Genomic DNA, 25,093 nt, shown 5'->3' on the forward strand with positions numbered 1-25,093 from the left:
GCATACAGCTTCCGACGCTGCCTATAGATATCATTGTCATCAGACAGGTCATTAGACATAATATGGCCCAAGTATGTAATTTCACTGCACACACTGAGTGCAGTGCCAGACAGATAGAAGTCAGGGAAGGTTGACTGTCTGTCTCCTCTGCTTCTGACAATCATGATCTTACTCTTTTTTGCGTTGTATTTTATGTCAAAATCATCACCATACTGTGTGCATACTCTCAGAAGCTGTTGTAGACCAGCACTATATGGGCTAAAGATGACCAGATCATCTGCGTACATAAGGTGGTTAATGAGTGAGTCCCCAATCCTACAGCCTGTACCAGATGCATTTAAAATCAAAGACAAGTCATTCATATACATATTAAAAAGAAAAGGAGACAAAATTCCGCCCTGGCGAACACCATTGGTAACATGGAAGGGATCAGATGTTACACTCCCCCATCTCACCCTCATTGCCTGATGCGAGTACCAATAGACCAAGATTCTAATTAAAAAACCAGGGACCCCACTTTTAGACAATTTTAAAAACAATTTCCCATGATTAACACGATCAAAAGCTTTAGAAGCATCAATAAAACACATGAACATTGTGGAATTTTGCCTATTATATTTATCTAAAATTTCCTTTAGTGCAAAAATACATAAATCAGTACCATGCTTTCTTTTAAAACCAAATTGGTGGTCAGTAGACAGGACATACCTCTCAAGTCTACTCAGTAGAACTGTCTCCAGCACTTTGGACATGACACTGGCCAAAGCTATTGGCCTGTAATTATCAGAGCTGTTTAGCTTCCCCACTTTGTCTTTTATCACTGGTACTAGCACAACAGAGAGCATAGAATCTGGTAACACTCCATGAACAAAAAGGCCTGTGTAACATAGAGCCACCAGAGGGTATAGTTTCTTACTGGCAAGTTTAACATGTTCAGCTGTAATATCATCCTGACCACAGGCCTTGTTATCTCTTAACTTCAATATTGCTTCATGGACTTCAGCAGCAGTGACAATAACATCATCATTAAAATATACACTATCCACTACAAACATATTACCTTTTACACAGTTTAACAGTTCATAGTATTGTTTCCGCCATAACTGTGAAATTTCATCAGGACCACTCACACCATCTATATTAGATGGAAGAGATTTTTTGCAATTATTGATAGTTTTTATTTCTTTCCAGAAGTCATTAACATTATTTTTTTGCAGCTTCCTTGCCAGTGAATCTGACCTCATAGTGTTTTCATTTCTTTTGATATAGCGAAGTGCATTTTTAAATCTAGCATTAGTGCATTTTTTATTTTCAAATAAAGGGCCATGCCTGCTTTTGCCTGACTCAGCCCATTCTTTAAAAGCATTTCGGGCCTCTGCATGGAGCTCTTCTACATGGTCCTTCCAACCTGGCTTAGCATTGAACACTTTAGTCCTATGTTTATATAGTGGCCTGCTCGAAATTTTAAGAGACTCCACAATTGCTTCATACAAAGAACATAACTCTTTACAATGTTGATCATCTTTACAGTTCATATCCCGACACCATAAGGCATCTCTTGGTACCTGAATATCACACAGCAAAGCATCAGTATCACTAACATATTTATTGAGATCTGTGCTAGACAGTTTTGTCCAATCTATTTTTCTTACATCAATGCCTTTATCCACAGGCAACAACACAGGTAAATTGCCAGTGTTCAAGACCATGTGAAAGGGTATATGGTCCGTAGTAGCCAAATCATAGTCAATCTTCATAATGTCAATGGAGTCATGGGCATCCACTGTACAAAGGCAGTGATCTAGCCACGAAGTAGAGTGCCAGGCTTCGCTGATATAGGTATAACTATCATTTGGCAATAGTAATTTACTTGATAAAATCAATCCACTGTCTGAACTAAACTGAGCCAAATAATAAATAAATATATTTTTCAAAGCCATCAGTTTAGCCTGTTTGATAGGTTGCTATTTTATAAAAAAATAAAAATAAAAGTGATAAAAGTTGTCAACATTGCTCTAGGTTCCGAAGGAGCTAAGTGATATAAACAGTTACCACAATGAAAGTACCAGGTAAGGTAAGTTGCAAGCAGTAACATCTTCTTCTTCGAGTCCGTTTCAATCTTCAGATGTTGTTCTGCCAGTATCTGGCGCAGGTCACAGCTGATGGGTCGGTTCAGCCAGGTCCTGGGGGCTGCACTGGGGGGCGTGATCACACTGCAGTAGGTGGGACATTGTTTGTACTGCTCCACAGCTGCATCTGTCTTCTGGCTGGTAGCCCCATGCTTTCAGAAGTGATTTGCATCTCCCCTGCTCCACTCGTAGCCTGTTGAGAGTCTTCCAGGTTTGGCCATGGCCGCTGGCGAGGCATTCTGTTGGGGTGATTCCTCTCTCCATCCAGTCATGGTCTTGTGTGTAGAGCTGGTTCCATTCATCTTTCCAGATATTGGTCCTTGCTGTTTCTTTGGTTGTCTGGGACTGTGTACAGGAAGGATTTCATTCGGGGTGGGGGTGCTGTGTGTCCGATGGAAGCTGCATAGTTGGGTTTTTGAAGGGTTGGGTTTCAGGTGGTTGAAACAAGAGATGGCTTGTAGCAAAGTAGGTAGTCATCTCTTGGAGGGCGCTCTCCAGCACAGACTCAATCTTTTGGAAGTTCTCCTGTTGGGTGGTGATGCAGAGGTCGTCAGCGTATATGAAGCGGCAGCATTGTGGGGGGAGTGGTTGGTCGTTGGTGTAGATGTTGAAGAGGAGGGGGGCCAGTACGCTGCCTTGTGGTAGGCCGTTCTTTTGGGCTTTCCATTTGCTCTTCTTATCGTCTAGTTGGACGAAGAAGCGCCTGTTGTTGAGGAGGCTTTTCATGACTTGGCACAGGTCGAGGTCACCAGTCATGTCCAAAAGTTTCCTGATCATGGTGCGGTGCTGGACAGTGTCGTAGGCAGCAGTGATGTCTATGAAAGCTGCTCCGGTGATGAGTTTGCACTCAAAACCATCCTCGATGTGTTGGTGAGGTTCAATAGTTGCCCAGCACAGGAGTGGCCAGGGCGGAAGTCAGCTTGGGGTCTATGCATAGGGTTTATGCATAATAGCCTCTCGTAGAGCTTGTAGGTGACGCAGAGGAGGGAGATGGGTCTGTAGCTCTTTGGGGATGATGGGTCCTTTCCAGGTTTGGGAATTGCGACAGTCTTGGCCTTTCTCCATACTGGTGGGATGGTTTTGTGTGCCATACATGAGTTCAGCATTTCCAGGAACCAGGTCTACGCTTTTGGTCCTAGGTGCTGTATCATTTCCACCAGTATGTCATCGATTCCTGCTGCTTTCCCAGGTTTCAGAATGCTCATTGCAACTTCGAGTTCTTCTAGGTCGAAGGGCTTGGTGAGAGCGCTGGCTGGTTGTTGGCAGTCTGGTACCGCTGTCCGGCGGTATTCTCCTGTGGGTCTGCACCGGTCTTGGCTGCGACCGTTTGCCACCAGCTGTGCTGCAACTGAGTTTGCTGTGACTGTTGTGAGCGTGGGTGGTGTGGTCTTCACCAAGGCGGCGGATTGTGGCCCATGCCTTCCTGCTGTTGTTGGTCATGTTGGTGTTTTCTATCAGCTCCTTCCAGACGTGCCTCCGATCTTCCCCGACTGCGTTCAGCAGGATCTCTCCGAGTTCCATGGTGGTGGAGGAGAAAGGGTCCTCGTGGTATGCCCTGTGGTAGGCTTCCAGTAGGCAAGCCAACCACAGGGATGTTTCCGACAGTCTGGCATCCTCTTGGTATGTGTCGCCTGGCTGACCTTTTCAGCAGTTCTGTGAACATGGTATAATTGTTTGGGTGTGGTGGAATGCCTGGGATGGAGTCTTCAGTCTCCTTTTGGAATGACATCCAGTTGGCCTTCCACAGATTAAACCTTCTGCGGAAAGGGACGGTTGTTGCTTGGAGAACTGATCGGATGGTTATGGTGATTGGCCGATGTTGCACAGGACCTCTTTCACAGCTCTGGATTCGCTGCTCACACAAACAAGGTACGGGTTGTATCCTCGTTTCCATCTGGCGCTGTGGAAAGATTTAGGCAGTTTGGCATCGTGGATCAGGGTCAGGCGGACTCGAGCCAGGTTTCTACTTCCTCTCCATCTCGGTTGTTCACTGCGTATGTGCTATGGGCATTGAAGTCCCCAATGCTGATGTGGTATCTCCTCTTGCATCTGTCTGGCAGTTCAGAGTGGAGGAATAGACTTTTGGGGGGTACACTGATGTGACAGAGACGTTTGGGAGGGAAACTGTGATGGTTTCCATATGCCCTTCGGTGGTGTGGGTGCATACCTCTTCGATGGTGAGGTTTGGTCTGCTGAAGACAGCTGACCCATACTGTCTGTGTCGGATCTCGGCCACCAGCTTCATTCCAGGGATGGCTGGTCGGTGTTGTGCAGGGCCAATGTGGGTTTCCTGCATGCACACTGTCAAAGCGTTTGGCCGCTATGGCTAGTATGTCTGCCTTACAACTGGAAAATCATTCAATATTGATTGATGCGATTGACAGTGCAGGCCCCGAGGGGGCGAGTGTCTATGGCACTTCGGCATCGTCATCTTATTAGATTGCTCGGGTAGGTATACAGAGATTGGCCTGCTGATAGTAATAATCATAAAGCAATATGAGATTGTACCAATCAGTGTTTCCCAGGCTGCACCACGGGGAGGTTTTTGTAATTGCAGCCCTTTTTTACTCACATAAAGTTGTAGGTCACACCCAAAACACATATGCATATAAATCATTTAAAAATACAAAATTGGCCTAATTCTACTTGTACAAGAATGAGGAATGCAATGGTACTATTTACAACATGCTAAACTACATATCTGGCATTCACGGAATTAAATAATAAAACCATCAACACATTTATAATTATTTCTGAAAACACAGTCCACCACAGGGGCAAAGTGCACGGAAGTGCTGCCTTGACACATTTGCAATGGCCACTGCACCCCTTTTTGCATCCACAGCGGAGGAGTTTACAACAGGCCTGTATCGTGCGGCCCAGTGAAATTCCCATCTGACTGTGGCCTTCCATAGTAGTCTAGATGGGAGTTGAGGGGCTGAAACATCATATGTCCCCAACAGTGAACAGCTTGGTAGGCACCCCTCTTTTTGTGTTGCATCAGTGCTGCTTGTGTTGGAAGTCCCTCAATTGATGTCCCTTTCTGGATGAAGAGCTGCTTTCTTGCCTGATAGACAGATTCCTGGCTGCTGGTGCTGTCGTACAACACATCTCTTCAGAGGCTCCATCCAGTTGTCTATGGAGTCAGTTGTGGCAGCAAAGGCACAGAAGGCTTTTGTGACATCTTCAAAGCTCCTCCATGTATCCCACACATTTTTCTTACCCCTGCCACCAAAAGACGACACTGTGTCAGATCCAGTAAAGGCATGGAACCCCGTTGCCATCTTGTGTGCTGCTACATGCCGAAAACTCTTTCCAGCTCCAAAGGCAACCCACAGCTCATTGATGTTGAGAGAGTGGGCTGCAGTCACTGCCAGTACTAACACATCTGTGTCAACTGTGCATATTGATACACTGTTATACCCTTCCTTCACAGTATCTCCAAGGTGCAGTAGTATGCCTTCTCATGTGTGCATAGTGCAAGAACTTCTACATCTCGAGGCTGAGACTTCAGCATGATGGGTGCTAATCACTTGTTTTTCAGTGTTGAGGTCAGGCCCTTCAGGGAGTTCGTAGAAGAGTTGAGCTGTCAAGTGCCATTCCTCGAAAATGGCCAGAGTTTTTGCGCATTGACGACAACAAGGCTGAACTGTTCTCCTTCCTGGCATCTATCTTGCTGCGTGTTTCCGCCTTTAAACTGTCAGGAAAATATTGATCCACACAACATCCACTCTGCTGACATGCTCCAGCTTAGACAGTGTATGGTGAGAACACCTTCTGTGAATATTTAGAAAAGGTCTCAGCAGCACCAGGTCGTAGCATGTTTACGAGCCCCATCAAGTATGTTGACCTGTACTATGGATTTGTTCTCTTGTGATGAAATCAGGTTCGCCAAACAGCCCACCAAGTCTGACTTGGTTCCAGTTCTTAGCATTTGTGCCAGTGGACATGCCTGGTTTTTCGAGCTAAAAGAAACTCATCCATTCCATCACGTATCTGGGATACAATATAAAGCCTAGAGAACAGGGAGCAGGGATGAGAGCTGCTGTTGGGTCCTGGACTTTTCTCGGACTGGAGGCCGGCTGAATAAAGGGAGGCTGTTCCTTTTGATGTGTTCTTTGATTGGCTTTGTCTGGTTGACCAGGCGTTCACTGACATAGGCGTCATACTGGTCCCGTCCAAGTTTCTCAACCTGGTTGACAGTGTCAATGACTCCTTCATCTGCAACGTCCCTAGTATCTAATACAAGAATATCTACAGTGCTCTTTTCACAGAATGGAAGACATCTTCTACACTCACCGACCACTGTATGAGGTGCTTATAAAAACAAAAAGCTAATCTTCCAATCACATGGCCGCAACAACATGCTGAAGTTAAAACTGAGCATCAGAAGGGGAAAAAGGGGGTTTAAGCGACTTTTAACATGGCATAGTTGATGGAGCAAGGCAGGATGGATCCATGCTTTCATGTTGTTTACCCCAAATTCTGACCCTACCATCTGACTTTCGCAACCAAATCAAGAATCATCAGACCAGGCATGATTTTTCTAATCTTTTATTGTCCTGTCTTCTAAATCAACAAGATTTTTATTGCTTTTCTCAACTTTTCACAGTGAGAAAATGCACGTTTTCAACTATGTTCAAATGTGCTTACTTTTTTTCCAAATGGTTTTCAAGAATGTTTCAAAGCTGGCCAAGCAGATCTCAGGATGCCAAACAAAGTTTTACATAGTATTTGCATTGAAATATGAAACAAATTTCAGAATCAGCTATCATAAGATTTTTATTGCTTTTTTGGACTTTTCACAGTGAGAAAATGCATATTTTCAACTATGTTCAAATATGCTCTAACTTTTTTCCCAAATGCTTTTCAATAGTGTTACACAGCTTGCCAAGCAGATCTCAGGATGCCAAACCAGTTGTGAATTGAAATATGAAGCAAATTTCAGAATAAGCCTTCATAAGATTTTTATTGCTTTTCTCAACATTTCACAGGGAGGAAATAAATGTTTTCAACTATGTTCAAATGTGCTCTAACCTTTTTCCCAAATGGTTTTCAAGAATGTTTCAGAGCTTGCCAAGCAGAAATCAGGATGCCAAACAAAGTTGTACATAGTATTTGCATTGAAATATGAAGCAGATTTGAAATCAGCTTTCATAAGATTTTTATTGCTTTTTTGGACTTTTCACAGTGAGAAAATGCATATTTTCAACTATGTTCAAATATGCTCTAACCTTTTTCCCAAATGGTTTTCAATAGTGTTACACAGCTTGCCAAGCAGATCTCAGGATGCCAAACCAGTTGTGAATTGAAATATGAAGCAAATTTCAGAATAAGCCTTCATAAGATTTTTATTGCTTTTTTGGACTTTTAACAGTGAGAAAATGCATGTTTTCAACTATGTTCAAATATGCTCTAACCTTTTTCCCAAATGGTTTTCAAGAATGTTCCACAGCTTGCCAAGCAGCACTCAGGATGCCAAACAAAGTTGTACATAGTATTTGCATTGAAATATGAAGCAGATTTCAGAATCAGCTTTCATAATATTTTTATTGCTTTTTTGGACTTTTCACAGTGATAAAATGCATGTTTTCAACTATGTTCAAATATGCTCTAACCTTTTTCCCAAATGGTTTTCAAGAATGTTTCACAGCTTGCCAAGCAGATCTCAGGATGCCAAACCAGTTGTGCATTGAAATATGAAGCACATTTCAGAATAAGCCTTCATAAGATTTTTATTGCTTTATTCAACTTTTCACAGTGAGAAAATGCATATATTCAACTATGTGCAGATCTCAGGATGCCAAACCAGTTGTGCATTGAAATATGAAGAAAATTTCAGAATAAGCCTTCATAAGATTTTTTATGCTTTTCTCAACATTTCACAGGGAGGAAATAAATGTTTTCAACTATGTTCAAATGTGCTCTTACGTTTTTTACAAATGGTTTTCAAGAATGTTTCAGAGCTTGCCAAGCAGAAATCAGGATGCCAAACAAAGTTGTACATAGTATTTGCATTGAAATATGAAGCAGATTTCAAATCAGCTTTCATAAGATATTTATTGCTTTTTTGGACTTTTCACAGTGAGAAAATGCATATATTCAACTATGTGCAGATCTCAGGATGCCAAACCAGTTGTGCATTGAAATATGAAGAAAATTTCAGAATAAGCCTTCATAAGATTTTTATTGCTTTTCTCAACATTTCACAGGGAGGAAATAAATATTTTCAACTATGTTCAAATATGCTCTAACCTTTTTCCCAAATGGTTTTCAATAGTGTTACACAGCTTGCCAAGCAGATCTCAGGATGCCAAACCAGTTGTGAATTGAAATAAGAAGCAAATTTCAGAATAAGCCTTCATAAGATTTTTATTGCTTTATTCAACTTTTCACAGTGAGAAAATGCATATATTCAACTATGTGCAGATCTCAGGATGCCAAACAAAGTTGTACATAGTATTTGCATTGAAATATGAAGCAGATTTCAGAATCAGCTTTCATAATATTTTTATTGCTTTTTTGGACTTTTCACAGTGATAAAATGCATGTTTTCAACTATGTTCAAATGTAGGGGAGAACGGGGTAATTTGTCACATGGGTTGGATGTCACATTCGTTATATCTCGCCACCAGAGCGCGCTAGCTCTGAAATGTTGATATAAAAAAGGTCCAGAATTGGGATCAGAGGTCACATACATAGACTTCCTTGGAGTTAGACTGCTGCATTTCAGGTGAGAGGATGTTTTGTGTTTTTCATGTCAAATTCAAAATATTTTGCTTCTCAGTATTTTTCTTCTAGGCTTTTACAAAATGGGTTTATAACAAAACACTTGTTACCCTCAGAAAGTGTGAAGGGTAAACCATAGTTTAGATTGTGGTTAGCAAGCTAATTAGTTGTCAGATGGTTGTTGGCCTTGATGCTAGCAAGAAATTCAAGTTGGGGTTGGTCGTCAAATTTTTTTGGGGGTTGGTTGTCACATGTTATCTCAAGGCTGCAGCCAGAAAAGGAACCCAATAACGAAATACATTGTCAATCTGTATCCTCACTGACACCCCAGAGAAGGAAAGAATAGAGCAGGAAAAGGCAGCTAGCAAGCAAAAGAAAAAAGGGCAACAAAATCAAAACAACCCAGTGCATCCCAAACTAGACCAGCTGCCAAGGCTACAGTAAGTTGTGTAGGCCTATTTGTCAACTTGACAATGCAATTAAACATTCAAATTTGGTTCTGCCTCCTTGCCTTCTTTTTAAGATTTTTCCCATTAAGATAACATTGTGACAAACAACCCCATAGTGTGTGACAACCGACCCCTTGATGGGGTTGGTTGTCACAATGTGTCAGAGTGTCTTTGATGGTAAATTACTTCTTCATTACAATAAGTTGGAAAAAAAGAGAGACACACATTTCTAGCCAACACCTTAAGCTTCAATTTAATGTAGGAATGACTATTGAAAGATGTTTTGGTGATGAGCAATTCTCACTAGAGTAAAATGTGTGCCTACTTACCCCGTTCTCCCCTACTCTTACTTTTTTCCCAAATGGTTTTCAATAGTGTTACACAGTTTGCCAAGCAGATCTCAGGATGCCAAAACAGTTGTGCATTGAAATATGAAGCAAATTTCAGAATAAGCCTTCATAAGATTTTTATTGCTTTTCTCAACATTTCACAGGGAGGAAATAAATGTTTTCAACTATGTTCAAATGTGCTCTTACGTTTTTTACAAATGGTTTTGAAGAATGTTTCACAGCTTGCCAAGCAGAAATCAGGATGCCAAACAAAGTTGTACATAGTATTTGCATTGAAATATGAAGCAGATTTCAAATCAGCTTTCATAAGATATTTATTGCTTTTTTGGACTTTTCACAGTGAGAAAATGCATGTTTTCAACTATGTTCAAATGTTCTCTTACTTTTTTCCTAAATGGTTTTCAATAGTGTAAAGGCTGAAACATACTCCGCGAGAAGAAAGAACAAAGTTCTCGATGACAGAGCTGCGAGAACAAGAACAAAGTTCTTTCTGGTCTGGACAATGCATACTTCACGAGAACTCAACTGCCGAACTCCTCACCGCGGCGCATTGTTACCATGGTAATTGACTCAGTAGCGCCAGCTGATTTCACTTCGCTTTCCTCATTGACTTCAGACTGACCAATCACCAGTGTTGGGAATAACGCCGTTTAAAAGAACGGCGTTAGGTAACGCCGTTCTTTTTTCAGTAACGGGGTAATCTAACTAATTACTTTTTCCGCCGTTACACCGCCGTTATCGTTACTGAACGTTAAATGCGGTGCGTTACATTGATTGAATAAACTGTGTAATCCGAACGCACCCCTGGCTCCATACTACACAAACTGCTAGTGAGGAGACCGGTGTGTTTTAAATTGTGTTTTATTCAGTGCGGATGACATTATAACTGTCAGTTAGCGCCGTCACGTCAGTCAGCCGGAGCGCTGTTTAGTGAAGTTTATTTTTCTTTCTCTCTCTGTTGTGTGAGCGACGAGCGTGCACGTTGGCGCAGTAACCACCTATCAATCCACGGTTGAAACGTGCTCTCCCTGAGTTCTTTTGCATCGCCCTTGTGAGTAAGTGCATGGAGTTTCCCGATCTCTATTATAATTTATGCACGTTATTAAACGGCCGCGATTCGCCGGTTGCAACAGCTGTTTAGCGTGTCATCACAAGCCGAATATTGCTATTGTTCTTTTCCTGGGATCTGTATGCTGCTGTGCATGTTAAAGAAGAAATAAACATAGGATAAATCCTTACTCCTCCTCTCATCGTCTCATGCTTCATAGTCTGACGTTTTTGGCCTGAAGTGGTGTTTTAGCCGACACCCCTGAAGTGAATCCAGTGATATAGCAGATCAGCACGGTACATTCAGCAGTTTCCTCTTCTACTTTTGTTGAGAACAAAATACTTGAAGTGCAGGATAAACCTCTTGCTCTCTGTTGATGTGCAATAGATATTGAAGGTTATGTAGTCTACAAGTAGGCCTACCTGTCTGTTCTACTCATTTCAACTGACTTGTGAAAACTGCTCAGAAAAATCCAAATTTGTTGACATAGGCTATAGCAACTTTTTTTTTTTACAGTAGGCTAACGCAAATAGTTACTTTCCCTGGTAACTAGTTACTTCTATTATAAAGTAATTCAGTTACTAACTCAGTTACTTTTTGGAACAAGTAGTGAGTAACTATAACTAATTACTTTTTTAAAGTAACGTTCCCAACACTGCCAATCACACAATAGTTCTCAGACAACCTGCGAGAAGAAAGTTCTGCCCAGGTGATGTGTCGAGAACAAGCTGCAAGAACAGCTGAACAAGAGCTGCGAGAACAAATTGACGTCATTTTCTTCTTGCAGCTCTGTCATCGAGAACTTTGTTCTTTCTTCTCGCGGAGTATGTTTCAGCCTTTACACAGCTTGCCAAGCAGATCTCAGGATACCAAACCAGTTGTACATTGAAATATGAAGCACATTTCAGAATAAGCTTTCATAAGATTTTTATTGCTTTTCTCAACTTTTCACAGTGAGAAAATGCATATTTTCAACTATGTTCAAATGTAATCTAACTTTTTCCCCGAACGGTTTTCAAGTCAGTCAGTGGTGTTAGGTCAATATCTTTCTTAGTTTGGTGCCAAAGCCTTTATGCACTTACTTGGTTTGTGGAAATAGATTGTAGTCTGTCCGGTAGGTTGTGTGAGCGTGTGCATGTGTTGGCTCTCAGCTCTAACATGCAGCAAAATAAATCCAATAAACTGAAAAGTGCAAATACATTAAACTTACGTTAATATCACTGTTTAACTCTGTCGTTATCAAAGTGTGTCAGGAGCAGTAAAAGATTGTGTGATCTCTCAGCATTCACTGTTTGTTTGCACACCTGCCTACAATTACTGACCTGATTACAAGGCTTTGCATCACTACCACTGGTCAACACCAGATGGAGGCATTTCTCATGCATTTAAATGAGTGATAATGGCTCCAACACTTACTTTTAGGGTTATCTTTATGTAGCTGAACTAAATTTGCCAGGGGTATGAATAATTTCGGTTTTGACTGTAATTCAGTAGGTAAAATGTTCTTACCTTCATCACGGCTTGGAAGCCAAGCCTTTTTGCACTGCTTCCCCAGACGACGGACGCGTCACAAAGACTTTGCAGCACCTAGGTTCTCTGCGTTTATCTGAAACAACACAGAACTATTTTTTGATACACATGACATAAATATATAAATATACTGTATAGTTCTAAGAGTGGAGAGGGTTTGAACTGTCCCTGCTCTATGGGCCCTGAGGCAGTTCTACACAGTGGACACTAGGTGGAGCCAAATTACTTCACATCTTCACACACGCATTCTCTTTCATGAGCAAAGCTTTTAACAGAAGCTTGATGATTGAATTGACTGAAAACAAAATCTGTGTTTGAACTTTGACCTAACCCCATACCCAAACATATATGGAAGCCAAATGAAAAACATGTAATGTTTGACCAATCAATAAAGAACCATTTAAAACACATGTGTACTGTGGTTATTTTGAAGAGTTATTTATACAGTGGGCATGCGGAAGAGTAATGTTTTCTAGTAGACCTCTGAAATACACATTTTAACCTGAGATTTAGCATAATATGTCCCCTTTACACCAGCAAGCTATCCATCTTCTGTTTCATTTATATATTTAGTTATGACTACACGATTAGGACAAGGATTTTTTCTCTCAAACTGTATTGTACATTTGTATTGCTTAATGTTGTTGTATATTTGTTTAATAAAATATATCTAAAATATTCACTGGAGATCGCTTGGTATGCCTTTAAATCCAAACAAATGTAACTCCATTCATATTTACATTTTCAAAAGTAACAAAGCAAAGCATTTGCAATATATACAGTCAAAACCGAAATTATTCAAACCCCTGGCAAATTTCGCCAATTTTTGTTCAAATGTGAATAAAAGCTGACCATTTTTTTCCACAATGATGCCCCTTGTACATCGTCTTAATATCTTTTGGGAGAAGCCTGTGTCATTTCCAATCAAGAAAAAGCTTGCTGGTTTCATAAAAGTTAAGTAACTTTAACCCTTTAGGTGCCGGGTTTAATTTTGAAAAATACTTTATTTTGACACCTAAATTTCAGAAGGCTCTGGATTGAAAGTGGTTTGAGATAGAGACAAAAAGTTAATGAGACAAATATTGAGAATGTCCTGAAGTTTATCTAGGGAATACATTTTTTCATCTAATTTGCATATTATGACGTCATATGGCGGCGGCCATATTGGATTATGTAATTTCCATGAAATACCTGATATTTTGAAATAGAGTTGAACTTATTTCATCAAGTTCACCCCCTCCATCCATTTGTTATGATGTCCACTATGTTGTAAGCCAACAGTTGTAAACTAGAACTAGAACTACACCACAAAACAGGCACTTTTTATGATTTTAGATTTTTTACTCATTTTAATTTACTTTTGTCTTCTATTATTATGATTATCATTATTACCATTATAATATGATAATATGAATATATATATATTCATATTCAATAGTTTTTTTCTCTCTGTTGTGTACTTGATGTATATGCATTGAATATTGTATGTATTGTTGTTTTTCCTTGAATTTGTTTGAACTCGACGTCATTGTAAATGAGGGTCACCCCTCAATTGGTCTCGAGGATAAATAAAAGTTAAATGAAATGAAATGAAAAATACATTTATATAATGCTGCGTCACATGGCTGCACCACTGCTGCGCATGGACGCACCGGGGCCGTAGAAAGAGTGCACACTAACTCCCTACTTTTGCTTGCCATATTCTCTCAATAACTCCTAAATCCAGCTTCAGCATAAATAGCTTAGTGGCACACTATCTCCGATTTCACACCCAACAACTGCGCGATTCATTTGCAGCCTGGACGCGGAGGTGTGTCACCTCTCTGCTCTGACGGCCGGCTCGGACTGCTCCGAGGGGCTGCTCCGAGACTGACCGCCTGTCAGTGCTTTTGGTCGGGGAGGGGCTCGCGGCAGCACCCGCTGCTCGTTGAGCAATGAGCACAGTAACTGCAGAGTGAAACGTGCTTTCACGTCAGAGTCTCCAAACACCACAAAAGTTTTCAATAAAACCAGAAAAAATCGCTAGGAGGATATGACAAAAAAAGTTTTGATGGGATTTTTTTTTTTTTTTTTGGATGGGATTTCCGGATTTCCGCGAATATTTTGCATTGAAGGATGACGTTTTTCTGAGCTAAGGTCTAGGTATGGGATGTCTGCTAACTAGTGGAGGGGAGTTTGAACAAAATATAACACTCTATTTAGAGAAAACAGCTGTTTGATTCAGTAAAGCGTCTTGTCGCAATTTTGCGACTGTGGCGCCTAAAGGGTTAAGTCAAAATTTGCCAGGGGTATGAATAATTTCGGTTTTGACTGTAATTCAGTAGGTAAAATGTTCTTACCTTCATCACGGCTTGGAAGCCAAGCCTTTTTGCACTGCTTCCCCAGACGACGGACGCGTCACAAAGACTTTGCAGCACCCAGGTTCTCTGCGTTTATCTGAAACAACACAGAACCATTTTTTGATACACATGACATAAATATATAAATATACTGTATAGTTCTAAGAGTGGAGAGGGTTTGAACTGTCCCTGCTCTATGGGCCCTGAGGCAGTTCTACACAGTGGACACTAGGTGGAGCCAAATTACTTCACATCTTCACACAAGCATTCTCTTTCATGAGCAAAGCTTTTAACAGAAGCTTGATGATTGAATTGACTGAAAACAAAATCTGTGTTTGAACTTTGACCTAACCCCATACCCAAACATATATGGAAGCCAAATGAAAAACATGTAATGTTTGACCAATCAATAAAGAACCATTTAAAACACATGTGTACTGTGGTTATTTTGAAGAGTTATTTATACAGTAGGCATGCGGAAGAGTAATGTTTTCTAGTAGACCTCTGAAATACACATTTTAACCCGAGATTTAGCATAATATGTCCCCTTTACACCAGCAAGCTATCCATCTTCTGTTTCATTTATATATTTAGTTATGACTACTCGATTAGGACAAGGATTTTTTCTCTCAAACTGTATTGTACATTTGTATTGCTTAATGTTGTTGTATATTTGTTTAATAAAATATATCTAAAATATTCACTGGAGATCGCTTGGTATGCCTTTAAATCCAAACAAATGTAACTCCATTCATATTTACATTTTCAAAAGTAACAAAGCAAAGCATTTGCAATATATACAGTCAAAACCGAAATTATTCAAACCCCTGGCAAATTTCGCCAATTTTTGTTCAAATGTGAATAAAAGCTGACCATTTTTTTCCACAATGATGCCCCTTGTACATCGTCTTAATATCTTTTGGGAGAAGCCTGTGTCATTTCCAATCAAGAAAAAGCTTGCTGGTTTCATAAAAGTTAAGTAACTTTAAGTCAAAATTTGCCAGGGGTATGAATAATTTCGGTTTTGACTGTAATTCAGTAGGTAAAATGTTCTTACCTTCATCACGGCTTGGAAGCCAAGCCTTTTTGCACTGCTTCCCCAGACGACGGACGCGTCAAAAGACTTTGCAGCACCCAGGTTCTCTGCGTTTATCTGAAACAACACAGAACCATTTTTTGATACACATGACATAAATATATAAATATACTGTATAGTTCTAAGAGTGGAGAGGGTTTGAACTGTCCCTGCTCTATGGGCCCTGAGGCAGTTCTACACAGTGGACACTAGGTGGAGCCAAATTACTTCACATCTTCACACAAGCATTCTCCTTCATGAGCAAAGCTTTTACCAGAAGCTTGATGATTGAATTGACTGAAAACTAAATCTGTGTTTGAACTTTGACCTAACCCCATACCCAAACATATATGGAAGCCAAATGAAAAACATGTAATGTTTGACCAATCAATAAAGAACCATTTAAAACACATGTGTACTGTGGTTATTTTGAAGAGTTATTTATACAGTGGGCATGCGGAAGAGTAATGTTTTCTAGTAGACCTCTGAAATACACATTTTAACCCGAGATTTAGCATAATATGTCCCCTTTACACCAGCAAGCTATCCATCTTCTGTTTCATTTATATATTTAGTTATGACTACTCGATTAGGACAAGGATTTTTTCTCTCAAACTGTATTGTACATTTGTATTGCTTAATGTTGTTGTATATTTGTTTGATAAAATATATCTAAAATATTCACTGGAGATCGCTTGGTATGCCTTTAAATCCAAACAAATGTAACTCCATTCATATTTACATTTTCAAAAGTAACAAAGCAAAGCATTTGCAATATATACAGTCAAAACCGAAATTATTCAAACCCCTGGCAAATTTTGCCAATTTTTGTTCAAATGTGAATAAAAGCTGACCATTTTTTTCCACAATGATGCCCCTTGTACATCGTCTTAATATCTTTTGGGAGAAGCCTGTGTCATTTCCAATCAAGAAAAAGCTTGCTGGTTTCATAAAAGTTAAGTAACTTTAACCCTTTAGGCGCCGGGTTTAATTTTGAAAAATACTTTATTTTGACACCTAAATTTCAGAAGGCTCTGGATTGAAAGTGGTTTGAGATAGAGACAAAAAGTTAATTAGACAAATATTGAGAATGTCCTGAAGTTTATCTAGGGAATACATTTTTTCATCTAATTTGCATATTATGACGTCATATGGCGGCGGCCATATTGGATTATGTAATTTCCATGAAATACCTGATATTTTGAAATAGAGTTGAACTTATTTCATCAAGTTCACCCCCTCCATCCATTTGTTATGATGTCCACTATGTTGTAAGCCAACAGTTGTAAACTAGAACTAGAACTACACCACAAAACAGGCACTTTTTATGATTTTAGATTTTTTACTCATTTTAATTTACTTTTGTCTTCTATTATTATGATTATCATTATTACCATTATAATATGATAATATGAATATATATATATATATATTCATATTCAATAGTTTTTTTCTCTCTGTTGTGTACTTGATGTATATGCATTGAATATTGTATGTATTGTTGTTTTTCCTTGAATTTGTTTGAACTCGACGTCATTGTAAATGAGGGTCACCCCTCAATTGGTCTCGAGGATAAATAAAAGTTAAATGAAATGAAATGAAAAATACATTTATATAATGCTGCGTCACATGGCTGCACCACTGCTGCGCATGGACGCACCGGGGCCGTAGAAAGAGTGCACACTAACTCCCTACTTTTGCTTGCCATATTCTCTCAATAACTCCTAAATCCAGCTTCAGCATAAATAGCTTAGTGGCACACTATCTCCGATTTCACACCCAACAACTGCGCGATTCATTTGCAGCCTGGACGCGGAGGTGTGTCACCTCTCTGCTCTGACGGCCGGCTCGGACTGCTCCGAGGGGCTGCTCCGAGACTGACCGCCTGTCAGTGCTTTTGGTCGGGGAGGGGCTCGCGGCAGCACCCGCTGCTCGTTGAGCAATGAGCACAGTAACTGCAGAGTGAAACATGCTTTCACGTCAGTCTCCAAACACCACAAAAGTTTTCAATAAAACCAGAAAAAATCGCTAGGAGGATATGACAAAAAAAGTTTTGATGGGATTTTTTTTTTTTTTTTTGGATGGGATTTCCGGATTTCCGCGAATATTTTGCATTGAAGGATGACGTTTTTCTGAGCTAAGGTCTAGGTATGGGATGTCTGCTAACTAGTGGAGGGGAGTTTGAACAAAATATAACACTCTATTTAGAGAAAACAGCTGTTTGATTCAGTAAAGCGTCTTGTCGCAATTTTGCGACTGTGGCGCCTAAAGGGTTAAGTCAAAATTTGCCAGGGGTATGAATAATTTCGGTTTTGACTGTAATTCAGTAGGTAAAATGTTCTTACCTTCATCACGGCTTGGAAGCCAAGCCTTTTTGCACTGCTTCCCCAGACGACGGACGCGTCACAAAGACTTTGCAGCACCCAGGTTCTCTGCGTTTATCTGAAACAACACAGAACCATTTTTTGATACACATGACATAAATATATAAATATACTGTATAGTTCGAAGAGTGGAGAGGGTTTGAACTGTCCCTGCTCTATGGGCCCTGAGGCAGTTCTACACAGTGGACACTAGGTGGAGCCAAATTACTTCACATCTTCACACAAGCATTCTCTTTCATGAGCAAAGCTTTTAACAGAAGCTTGATGATTGAATTGACTGAAAACAAAATCTGTGTTTGAACTTTGACCTAACCCCATACCCAAACATATATGGAAGCCAAATGAAAAACATGTAATGTTTGACCAATCAATAAAGAACCATTTAAAACACATGTGTAGACTTCCGGTTATGGCGCGGTGCTGAGCGGTTGTGTTTCGGAACCCCTCTGGTGAATTTTCCCAAAGTGGGCAGCTAGGCAGTCTTAATTAACTCGTTCATTTACCCCAAGTTTCACTAACACAACGACTGCCACAATGGTACCAAAACCACCCAAGCAGACGCAAAAACTTTTGAAGTTTGACGCCACGCTGAGCCCCTCGAAACAAGCTAACGAAGAAGCTAGCAGTGCTAGCGAAGCAGCCTTGGGGACCTACGTCAGAACTGATTCTAGCGAGATTCTGACTGCAATTCGGGGATTGAAAGATGTCTTCGTGGTGAGATTTGATGGTCTCCTAAATGCGATGCAAGGGCTTAAGGCTGACGTGAAAGCGATTACAGTCCGTGTAACGGAGGCTGAGGACAGAATTAGCACCAACCAAGATGACATCACGTCGCTGCTAGCGGACAACACGGCCATGAAAGCTACTATTAAGGAGCTAGCGTTCAAGGTTGACGACCTGGAAAACCGCAGTCGACGGTCCAACCTGCGCCTGGTGGGCATTCCCGAAGGTAGTGAAGGGACTGACATGTGCATGTTTCTTGAGGGTTGGCTACCGAAGGTGCTTGGTGCCGATACTTTTCCTGGGCCCCTGCTAATCGAGCGAGCCCACAGGCTCGGTACAGCTAACGAGGCAAGCATGGCTAACAGAGCTAGACCGCAGCAACCGGCACGGCCCAGGGTGGTGATAATGAAACTACTGAACTACGCGGACAAGACACGAATCATGAGAGCGGCCAGGCTGAAGGGACCCATACTGCTGGACAACCAGAGGATAATGTTTTTTCCCGACGTCTCCGCTGACCTTCTCAGACGCAGGAAAGCCTTCGACCCAGTGAAGAAAGACTTGGCTGCCCTCTCCATCCCGACCCTGCGATACGGAGTCGCTCACCCGGCTACACTATTGATCACCTACAAGGGGAAACGCCACACTTTTGACGCGGTGAGAACGGCGGAAGATTTTGTGAAGGAAATGAGGAGCCAACAACATGGAGATTGAGGGTAAAAGAGCCATATTAACATTACAGCACGCCCTTTGCTATACATTTCGTTCCAGTAACGTTTTGACTGGCTCATTTAAGATTCAATAAGTAATTATGTCGTTGGTCACATGACTAGCTCTGCTGGCTAGGACTTACACTACTATACATTATTATAATTTTATTTTTATTTTCTCCTGTGGCGTTACGTAATTATGGTTCAGGTTGAACTTTGACTGCTTGGCTGTTACTGCCTACAATATTCCATTACGGAGGCTAACGGGGGGGTTCCGTGCTGATCGCCGGGCATGTTGTTCCTCGTATGACGCTTGCTCAGGTGGACCAGCGCAGCTCCATGATTGAGCTCAGTTTAGAGCTCCTTTGGATGTGTGTACTGTGGGAGGGGTGGGTTTATTTCAGTTGGGGAAGTAAACTCTGTTCTACTTACATGTTCTCTTTGATATTGTGTGGGGATTTGTTTTTGTCTTTTACATTTTTTGATGTATATTTTTATGTTAGCAGCCACGTAACATATATCTGTCAGGGCATTGATGTGGTAAACATTCTCAGCTATGGCCTCTGATCTTCAGTTCACATCCTGGAATGTGAGAGGACTAAATAAGATTGTTAAGCTTAAACAGGTTATGAACAGGCTCCGGCAGCTTAAAGCCAAAGTCATTTTTCTACAGGAGACCCATTTGACTCCAGAAGATGTGATAAGGGTGAGGAGAAGGTGGCCTGGTCAGGTGTTTTCAGCCTCTTTTAGCTCTAACTCAAGAGGGGTAATAACTCTTATACACAAATCTGTGCCGTTTAAGCTTTTACGTGTCACCGAAGACCGACTTGGCAGATACCTTATTATCGAATGTGAACTCCTTTCAGTCAAAGTAAATTTGGTTAATGTATATGGGACAAATATCGATAATCCAACCTTCTTTCGACAGCTTTTCTTGATGTTAGCTGCTTTGCCTGGCCAAATTATCATAGGTGGAGACTTTAATTGTACACTCCAACCGGCATTAGACAGATCCACCGGTGTTGACACCGCTCACCCCTTGACTAGAAAAGAACTGCTTCAGTGCATAAAAGATTTTAATCTGGTAGATGTATGGAGAAATAAGTATTCTAACCAGAAAACATTTTCTTGTTATTCGGGCACACATCAGAACTTCTCTAGAATTGATTATTATCTGGTCTCAGCAGAGTTGATTCCAAAAATTTCAAAATGCTGGTATGATAGCATCTTAATTTCAGATCACGCCCCAACCTCGCTTCTTATTAAATTTTCCAATGTGGTACCGCCCCCCTCTAGGTGGCGCTTACAATCAATCTGGCTTAGAGACCCAAGCTTTATAGAGTATATTGGAAGACAAATAGATTTATATTTTGAAAGCAACACTAACCAGACAACTGCATCAGTGAGGTGGGAAGCATTTAAAGCCTTTCTGAGAGGCCAAATGATAAGTTTCACCGGCTTTAAATATAAAGCTCATAGATTAGAAATGGAGAAACTTGAAAAAGCAATTAAAGAAATTGAGGGCCAAATTTTTGAAAATCCAGACCGTCTACTTATTATGGAACTTAACAAACTGAAAGCAAAGTATAATGTTTTGTCTACTAATAAGGCGACAAAAAGTTTGATGAGATTAAAACAATCGTATTATGAACAGGGAGAGAGGGCGGGTAAATTACTCGCCTGGCGCATAAAGCAGATGCAAACCGAGAGGGCAATAAACTCCATCTTGACAGATAATGGGGATATAACTTCAGACCCAAAAGAGATAAATGACACTTTTCAATGTTTCTACCAAAACTTATATGGCTCTGAATACTTAGGTTCGGCCCCAAGTGTACAAAAAGATTTCTTGGATACACTAAATTTTGACCTAGTAGATAAAGAATGTTTAGGCCCATTAGAACGCAACCTTGAGACTGGGGAAATATCTGAGGCCATATCTGGCTTGGGGGGAGGTAAAACACCAGGGCCAGATGCAATTCCAATTGAAATATATAAAATATTTAAATCCAAATTAATACCGCCCTTACTTGATATGTATAAGGAATCATTTGATGAGGGATCCCTCCCTCCTTCTCTAAACACAGCAATAATTTCATTGTTACTGAAGCCTGGAAAAACAGCAACCCAGTGTGGGTCCTATAGACCGATCTCACTTCTAAATAATGACCTTAAGATTCTATGCAAAGTGCTTGCGAGGAGGCTGGAATCAGTCTTGCCTCAAATGGTCCATTTGGACCAGAGTGGATTTGTACAGGGTAGACAGGGCTTCCACAATACGAGGCGACTGCTTAATATTCTATTTGAAAAGTCTGGCCTCCCTAACCACTCTATCCTGTCATTGGATGCAGAGAAGGCATTCGACAGGATAGAGTGGCAATACCTATTCGATGTCCTGAAAAGATTTGGTGTGGGTGTTCATTTTCTCAGATGGGTTCAGCTTTTGTATTCCAACCCACAAGCTGAAATTCTAACTAATGGACTTATATCAACGCCATTTAGGCTTAACCGAGGAACGAGACAGGGCTGCCCCCTCTCTCCCTTACTCTTCGTCCTGGCTATTGAGCCACTTGCCATGGCAATTCGCAAGCATGCTGGCATTACAGGAATTAAAGTCGGAGGCATAGAACATCGTATCTCGTTGTACGCGGATGACGTCATTTTATTTTGTTCCAGATTGGAGAAAACACTTCCTAGCCTGCTGAGTTTGATGAGAACATTTGGTACATTTTCAGGCTATAAAGTAAACAATAGTAAATCAGTGATAATGTTTTTGACAGAAAATGAGAGAAATAGTCCCCCGATCACTACACCATTTACTGTTACAAAACAAGGATTTACTTACTTAGGTGTCAAAATTACTCCTACTATTGACAAAATAATTTCAGCTAATTATGACCCCATTGTGGATAACGTCACACAATTGATAAATAGATGGACCAAATTACCCATATCCTTAATCGGACGCATTAATGTCCTAAAAATGTCGATTTTAAGTACATTTTTATACCTCTTCCAGTCAATTCCACTCTCTCCAGCTCCTTCCTTCTTTAAATTGCTTAACAAAACTTTCACAAACTTCATTTGGAATAACAAACGCCCTAGACTCAGACTTTCCTTGTTGTATTTACCATATGACAGAGGTGGACTGCAATTTCCAAATTTCCTTTGGTACTTTTGGGCAGCGCAAATTAGGGCCGGTATGTTTTATTTTGTGAATGACCACCCCCCAGCTTGGGTTGCAATGGAATCCCAAAATATTACAGTGCCACTGCATTTGTACATGTATTCGGCAGACAAAAAAAAGCTCCTTAAAAATACCAAAAATACTTTTTTGAAAAATACGATAAGGATTTGGCATAATGGCATTGCTTACTGGGGTATGACAAAAAGTCTCTCCCAATTCACGCCCATTTTCGGTAATGATGACTTTTCCCCAGGAAGGGCAGACCCGGGTTTTAAACTTTGGTCCTCCAAAGGTCTAGCTAAAATATCTGATTTGTACAATGGAGGTGAATTTATGTCATTTGAAGATCTTAAATCCAAATATGACATTCCTACAAAACATTTCTTTAAATATCTCCAAATCAGAAATTTTGTTCTATCAAAGCAATGTAATAGCCTGGCACTCCCCCCCTTGTCCATTTTAGAAGACATCACTTTAAAATATTTGAAAGCTAGGGGACAGGTGTCTATGCTTTACAATCTGCTTGTTAGTGGATCTAATGAGTCATCAAATAATATTTTACGGGCCTGGAATATGGATTTAGTGGAAAATGTATCAGAGGAAGAATGGTCAAAAGCCTGCTCTTTGGTAAAAACCCAATCTGTAAACACACATTCTATACTCTTACAATATAAATGGCTGAGTAGACAGTACATTACTCCTGCGAAGCTAAACCACTTTAACCCCAATATTCCCGACACGTGCATTAAATGTAGCCAGCAGAAGGGTTCACTGTTCCATTGTATGTGGAGCTGTCCACAGGTTGCACTCTTTTGGCGAGAGGTCCTGAACATTATTGGTCGTATTATTGGCAAGGTGATGCCTTCTGATCCTAAGCTATGTATCCTAAATATTTACCCTGCCAATTTTGTGGTAACTAATGATAAGAAATCTTTAATTGGTATGTGCCTTTTGGAGGCTAAAAGGTGCATTGCTAGGTCATGGAAAAAACCAACTGTTTGTGGCGTTTCTGAATGGCTAAACGGAGTGACTTCCTATCTGGCACTGGAAAAGATCAGTTATTTCACAAAAAACAGGATCGATAGGTTTTGGAGAATTTGGAAGGTCTTTTATAATTTCCTTGAAAATGAAGGTATACGAAGTGATGGAGGGAGTGATGATTTGAACTGATCTGATTGTAACTGGCTTTTTTTTTTTATTATATATATATATATTTTTTTTTCATCCATTCTTAATTTATGCTTATTCATTACTGTGTGAAGGCATGCTTATGTGCACATATGCTGTTTCATTATTCAGAGATGTATGCTGAATTTGTCATACAATCACATACGCTTTATGTTAATTTAACGCAACTGTTTTTTTTTTTTTGTTTTTTGTTTTTTTGTGGGGAGGAGGGGTGGGGGGTGATGCGTTTTGAGTGATTGCTCTGTTGTGTGCGCTGTTTTTGCACACTGTCTGTTGTTGTGCTTGTCTATGCTGTAAAAACAAACAAAAATCCAATAAATATATGTTTGAAAAAAAAAAAAACACATGTGTACTGTGGTTATTTTGAAGAGTTATTTATACAGTGGGCATGCGGAAGAGTAATGTTTTCTAGTAGACCTCTGAAATACACATTTTAACCCGAGATTTAGCATAATATGTCCCCTTTACACCAGCAAGCTATCCATCTTCTGTTTCATTTATATATTTAGTGATGACTACTCGATTAGGACAAGGATTTTTTCTCTCAAACTGTATTGTACATTTGTATTGCTTAATGTTGTTGTATATTTGTTTAGTAAAATATATCTAAAATATTCACTGGAGATCGCTTGGTATGCCTTTAAATCCAAACAAATGTAACTCCATTCATATTTACATTTTCAAAAGTAACAAAGCAAAGCATTTGCAATATATACAGTCAAAACCGAAATTATTCAAACCCCTGGCAAATTTCGCCAATTTTTGTTCAAATGTGAATAAAAGCTGACCATTTTTTTCCACAATGATGCCCCTTGTACATCGTCTTAATATCTTTTGGGAGAAGCCTGTGTCATTTCCAATCAAGAAAAAGCTTGCTGGTTTCATAAAAGTTAAGTAACTTTAAGTCAAAATTTGCCAGGGGTATGAATAATTTCGGTTTTGACTGTAATTCAGTAGGTAAAATGTTCTTACCTTCATCACGGCTTGGAAGCCAAGCCTTTTTGCACTGCTTCCCCAGACGACGGACGCGTCACAAAGACTTTGCAGCACCCAGGTTCTCTGCGTTTATCTGAAACAACACAGAACCATTTTTTGATACACATGACATAAATATATAAATATACTGTATAGTTCTAAGAGTGGAGAGGGTTTGAACTGTCCCTGCTCTATGGGCCCTGAGGCAGTTCTACACAGTGGACACTAGGTGGAGCCAAATTACTTCACATCTTCACACAAGCATTCTCTTTCATGA

The sequence above is a fragment of the Ammodytes marinus genome (assembly GCF_949987685.1).
Source record: "Ammodytes marinus genome assembly, chromosome: 12".
NCBI lineage: Eukaryota > Metazoa > Chordata > Actinopteri > Uranoscopiformes > Ammodytidae > Ammodytes > Ammodytes marinus.